Source organism: Alosa pseudoharengus, unplaced genomic scaffold (assembly GCF_046254945.1).
Source record: "Alosa pseudoharengus isolate Yale_2024_CS ecotype anadromous, Long Island Sound unplaced genomic scaffold, YU_APseudo_1.1 YU_APseudo_1.1_scf_19, whole genome shotgun sequence".
NCBI lineage: Eukaryota > Metazoa > Chordata > Actinopteri > Clupeiformes > Clupeidae > Alosa > Alosa pseudoharengus.
Window position 1 is genome coordinate 27389157 of NW_027468657.1, and position 6709 is coordinate 27395865.

Below are 6709 nucleotides of genomic sequence, written 5' to 3' on the forward strand. Positions count from 1 at the left end.
AAATGAATTCTGCACATATTTAAATAGTATTTCTCCATAGAGGAAGAGTCCAGGTGCTAAGATGACCTGTCTGCAGTCCAGATTTGTCAAATTAGGTGCATAATGGAATGAAAAACATGACTAAGAATACCCCATACTGTTGAGCAACTGAAATCCTATTGGGGATTAATGGGACAAAATTTCATTCTCAAAACTAGCAAATGGTCTCCTCAATTCATAAACATTTACAGAATTGTGTTAATGAAGAGGTCAGCAGAACAGTGGTAAACATGCTTCCGTCCCAGCTTTTTTTGAAACATGTTGCTGGCATTAAATTCAAAATTAACATATATTTCCATGAAATAGTCCAACTTTTCCTTTTCAACATTTGATATGTTGTCTATGTCCTTTTTGCTGCTGAATATGGGTTTACGAGACTTGCACATTATCACATTCTTTTTTTATTTGCATTTTACACAACGTCCCAACTTTTTCTGTTTTGGGGTTGTGCAAAATATTTGTACAGGACATTGAAAACAAATTATTGTACAAATTTCATGCTAACTCTGTTGTACCCTTCAATTGAGGAGAAGTCATGAACATGAAGCAAAAAAAAAAAAAAAAAGTGAACCATATATTTTATGATGTTAAACGTTGCTTGGGATCAAATTGACCCCAAGGATAACATGAGGATTAAGAAATGCAGGCTTCACAGCAAGAAAGTGATGTGACTTTCAAGATTCACAAATATGAGCCACTTGAACAAAAATGGGCTGCATGGTCAGGTTGCCAGAAAAGAGCCATCGCTGTGCCAATACCACAAAACATGCTAACAATATTCTAAACAGCACCTAAACAAGCATGAGAATTTCTGGAAAATGCCATTTAGTGTGATGATGTGACCAAAATTGAATGTTATGGTCACAACCATAAATGCTATGATTTGAGAGGAGTCAAGGAGGCCCATGATGAAAAGTACACCATCCCTACTGTGAAGCATGGAGGAGGTGCATCTCGGATGTTTTGTGGGTGTGTGAGCTACAAAGGCATGTGGAATTTACTCCAAATTGATGGCAAGATGAATGTATGCAGCCTGTTATCCTGAAAGGTGCGATTGGGACTTTGCAACATGACGATGATCCGAAGCCGCTTTGGGGAGATCTCGAACGTGCAGTTCATGCAAGACAACCCAAGATTTTACAGGACCTGGGGCCTTTTCGTTAAGTAGAACGGGCACCTCTACCAACTGAGAAAATAAAGATACTCATCCACAACTATTTCAAATGACTGCAAGTCGTTATTGATACTAACGGAGGGGAATACACAGCATTAAGAATCTGAGGCCATTTGAACAGGGATCATCTCATCATATCATTATTTTCTTTATTGGTATGTTTTGTTTAATGATTGCACTACTCTGTGATGCCTTATGGTTTAATTTGAACACTATTACAATAAAATGAATGTTTTGCCTGCTCACTTAAAATAATGATACACATTTTACAGAGTTTACAGGGTAAACAAACTTATGAGCACAACTGCATTGTCAGGGCTTAGCTTTTATATTTATAATATAGCATTGCATAATACTCTAAGGATGACTGACAAAAGAATCTGCAGGGCTATATGTGGAGACTGGTTTAGGTAATTTATGAAAGTGTACCACTAGGTGGAGTAGTAACACTACACAATAATAACAGTGATGGCGTCCAGAAGAACTCTGGGGCTGTATTATCAGATGTCCATAGAGTATTTATGATCATTCCAACTTCTGGACTACCACCACAGATATGACTGACCAAGCAAACCATAATTGTTACGAAGTGTTAAAGGAATACTTGGACTCTTAAAAGAAACTTGCGTTGTTTTTGACATATCTCTGTGTCCACATAAGGACAACACAGTTTATGTTGTTTCCTTTTTTATTTGTTACTCAATTTGTGTTGAAAACAACAGAACGTGCATTGTTTTTTAACACATCTCTCTGTCCAGATAGGGATAACACATTTGTTTTTAAGAGTGTGTAAGCTAATACCAGATGTATAACACTACAGAGGTGGAGAACTGTTTACCAGATTTACAGCTGATATTTCAATGCTGCATGGGACGCACAGTATTAAAATTCAGACTGTAATCAGTTTTAAATTGGTCTGGTGAATAGGATTTGTTTAATGACTGACAACCAAACAAGGTTCTGAGATGAGGCAATGATTACTGCATTTATTTGCATTAGACATGTGCTAATAATTGTAATTACACTCAGGAGCCTCTGGGGAAATGAAGCAAAGCTTTGCTGAAGTTCATAACCGTTTCTGAATATATGGAAGTATGTCAACACAAAGAGTAATGTTGTCACATACTTATTAAAGCCTAATGCCAGCATAATTAAATCTTTGTGAAGTGTGTGAATGCCATTAGCCTTTTTTTCTCCTGTATTTGCTTCTGTGCTTATAAGATAAAGGGTATTGCATAATACTGTATGTCAACATGTAAATGTGGTTTGCGGGAGGTAAGAGTGTGTGTGTGTGTGTGTGTGTGTGTGCGTGCATGTGTGTGTTTCTGTCTGAGAGTCAGATGTTCATCTTTATGAGTACTGTAACACCCCTGACCTGTTACATAAAGATCTGCAATGGCTGAATCTCATTAGCTCTGCCAGGGTGCAGTGGGGCGGGGAAGAGTGTGTGTGTGTGCGAGTGAGTGTGTGTGTGTTTGGAAAGGCCTCTGTTGCTACCTTCCCACACAGACGGGGGAATCCCCGTGTTTGCCATGGAGATAAGAGCACTGGAGAAGGGGAAGGTGGGACGGGGGTGGACAGTCTCCTCCTCTCACCTCTCTCTCAGAGTGGCCATGAGAGGTGCTCTCCCTCTCTCATCGTGCTCTTTCCTTCGTGCGTCCTTTTTACCCTAGTTCTCCCTTTCTGGTGTGATTATACGTTCTTTTCAAGTTTTACTTTTTCTTGCTCTCTCTCGTTCTCTCTCACTCTATCTCTTTATCTTCCTCCTCTCATTTGCTTGTTTACTCTCCCCCCCATCCCCACCCCTCAGAAATTGCAGTGCTACCAGGCTTTTCCTGGAGGCTAAAAGGCATGACGTCAGGGAAGACCCTGTTACACAACCACTGCTGGGGTGGGCTGATTTATTGCACACACACACACACACACACACACTGGAGGCTCCTGGGAGAGAGGGGGTGGATGGATGGAGAGAGCAGGCAGAGGAGGAAGAGAAGGAGGCGGGGATTCCTCATTATTGCACCTGCTAAGAGAAAGGAGGATGAGGATGCGGAGAGGAAGAATCCATATAAAGTTTTAATGATCTCTGCACAATAGCTTTGAAAGTGTCTCATTGTCTCTGATGTCAGGGGCTCTCTGTTGGTGCGATGCTAGTGAGTCATGGACTTCCTGGAACTTACTGAATCTCTCGCTTATGACAGTTTTTTTCCCTCCATCGTTGTGCATAGAGCCTCTTTTAACACAGTATGCTATGCATACTGTTGCTTCTTGGTTTCGTTGGAAGGAAAAGATATTTACAAATGCTCATAAGCATCGTGCCACCTGTAAAGTCAGTACAAACATTCAGATATTAGGCCACACAAAACCTTTTATCAAAAAGGGAACTGGTTTGCTTTATATCTCTGTTGTGGCTTCTCTTGAACCGAGGACTAGCCATCTCCTCGTTAAACAACAGCTGTGCCTCTGGAGCTAATGGATTTTTATTGCCGAGTTGTCACAGTCCGAGGATCAGTGAGACTCCCAATTAGTGTGTCAGTGTGTTTGGAGCATGGCAATTACCTCTGGCCAGGCCTCATGGAAGCAGAGGGCCGTGCACTTCCTCATAAGTCACAGGGTTGTTTGTGTAATTTGCACAGGAGGTGAGAGTAATGGAAGATGGAGTGTGTGTGTGTGTGTGTGTGTGTGTATGTGTGGTTGTTATCAGCTCTTCTATTTTGTCTCTTGTAGCTGAAATTGCACAACTTCAAGAAGTACAGTATTAATTGTACAATGTATTAGAAGAGCTATCATATCATTAGTTTTGCTGGTATCCGTTGTTGAATCACCACAGTACCCGCTGAAGATTCATATACAGGAAGTCTAATGACCTGAATCGCTGCTTAGAGAACTAACAGTGCAGGAAACGCTCCCTATATAACATTCTAATCAATGTCTATCAATCTCCTTTTAGGGCCTTTATTAGAGAAATCCAAACAGGATGCATTCTTCAAAGCGAGCGTTTTATTGAGGATCCTTAAAATCAATGTATTTGGGTATTCAAGGTATTGCACAGGTCGAGCTCATGCAGTTGCACTGATTTGCCAGTAGAGGGTGTTGTTTGATCAGGAAACTCCTTTTCTCCGCATTGGTGAAAACACTGGATAAATTGAGTTTGTTTTCCGCAAACTTTTAGATCGTTGAGATGGCTTGAGACTCAGTTTCTCCAACTCCTACCCAACAGGCAGAATATTCAAAATGATAGATGAAGTGAGGAATAGATTAAGTACTGCTCGTGCTTATCTTCTCTGACAGTTATGATATCAGGCCCACAGCTGGAACCATTCCACTTGAATTCGTATTTATCTGTCAACTATCTGCTTTTATACACAAATTGCTAGACACAGCAACAGACTTAGAGCCAACACATGATGCTGGTTATTATTGGTGCTTACACTGGACTGCTTAACCATCTGTTTCCAGCAGCTCACATTCACTGCGGATCCTTTGTTCTGTAGGTATTGCAACAGAGATAGTGGCCCTATTTATGTGAAACCCACCAAAGAGTCTTGGGTGACGCAAAAGGCATAAAGTAAGATTATTTAAACTAAATGTGGGACATGCAGATGTAGAGATGTATAGATGTTCATGTACTGTATAGAAATATTTTGTTGCCTTGATGCATCTCACTGTGTGTGTAAACGTGTGCTCTGTGTTGTGCTGTCTGGTTTGGTTTGGGTGTATCACCCCTAAACTCTCCTCGTTCCTCTACAGCTGCAACTCCACTCCCACAGCCAACTTTTGGGAGTGTTGCTGCTGGGAGGATGTGGGGGCATATCATGTTCATATAGTAGATGCTACGTGTATGTATGTGTTTGCATATGTGCAGACATGAATGTGTGTGTGTGTGTGTTTAATTTCAGTTGTTTTCCAATCGAAGCACTCCTTTCTCCAGGCAATTTGAGTTAAAATATTAGCCTTGCCCCTGTAACACACGGTGAGCTAAGTCAGTATAGGATTTAATGAGACGTGACTCCAGCGAGCTCCTAGTCCCTTACAAACATTACACTGCTGCATCTCAGAGCCAGCATGGAGCCACCCAACCACCACCCAAATCATATTCCTTAAAAAATCAATGATGAAATGAATGCGAGACAAAAACATCAGAAATAGCTTTTGATGTACAGTGGGGGCCTGCGTCCAACCCAGAGATGAGATGGCAACAGTGGGGGCCTGCGTCCAACCCAGAGATGAGATGGCAATTTGTTGGGTCCTAGCTGATATCTGCATACTGTAAAGGCTGCACCACAGGCCTGTCTCATCCATAATGCTGCTGAGCAGAGGAGTTGGAAGGCTATCACATATAGGTGATGATTCTGATAGGTAAAGTCACACCCTTGCACCTTTAGGGAACAGTAATTAGAACTGTACACCTTGATATGCTTTGTATATATTTTTGTTGATAAGGGAGTGCTCCAGCAGATTCTACAGGCCATTCAAACAGATATGTAAATTAATTAAACAGCATTTGCTTTTGATGATGAGATTGTCATTAATCTAACATGCTATTACAAAGAACATCTGAAAGAATGAAAATGTAAGAGGTGCTGTACTTGACTTAAAAGAGACATTTGATTAAAATATTTTAATAGGTAAAGGTAAAAAAATATTTTCTGTAATTCAACATCCAACAGGCTGGTGTGTGCATGGATGGCACGAGGGGCCCTCTTTGGTCATTATTGTTTAATTTTTATTAGTCAGTCGGTCAGTGTCGGTCTGTGGGGAAGGTGGGAAGGTCTCAGCTAAAGAGAATGTAGGCGAGTTAGTCAGTGTGTCAGAATGCCGTCCTTCCACAGCACATGAGCACAGCAGACAACACACTCACACACTTACAAACACACACACACACACACACACACACACTCAAACACACACACACACACTCAAACACAAGCACACCACCGAGTGATACCCCAAACACACTCCACTACCCAACCGGGGGCGAGAGCCGGGGTTTAAATGTGTCGCGACGAATCAGCGCAGACAGGCCAGAACACTCAAAGGAGGGATGCGCTCTGACTGCTTATGTAACCTGTCACATGTAGGTGTGTGGGCGTGTGTGAGAGTGTGTGTGTGGGTGTCTCTGTGTGGGCGGGTGTGTGTGTGCTCCAAACAAAATGACCAGTAGCTTTTGGCAGTGGGGCTAGGTTGAAGTGTCAGGAGACATCTGGTTTAAAAGCCTCATCCCCAAGACTTGCCGTAGACCTTTGGAAGCCGTAGTCTGACAACCCCCCCCCATCTCTCTTTCTCTCTCTCTCTCACTCTCACTCTATGGCACCCAGTCCTCCTGCTCCTCTGTTTGTATGGATGAGTAGAGGGAGAGGGTGCACTGCCGTGCGAGCTGTGTAATGCTTTGAAAAGCACTGGATCATTACCCTCGATGTGTCCTGGCGCGTGATGCTTCTCGCACCCAAAAAATCGTTTCCTCAAAATCTCTCCCAAATGCCTTCTTTTGGTGCTTCC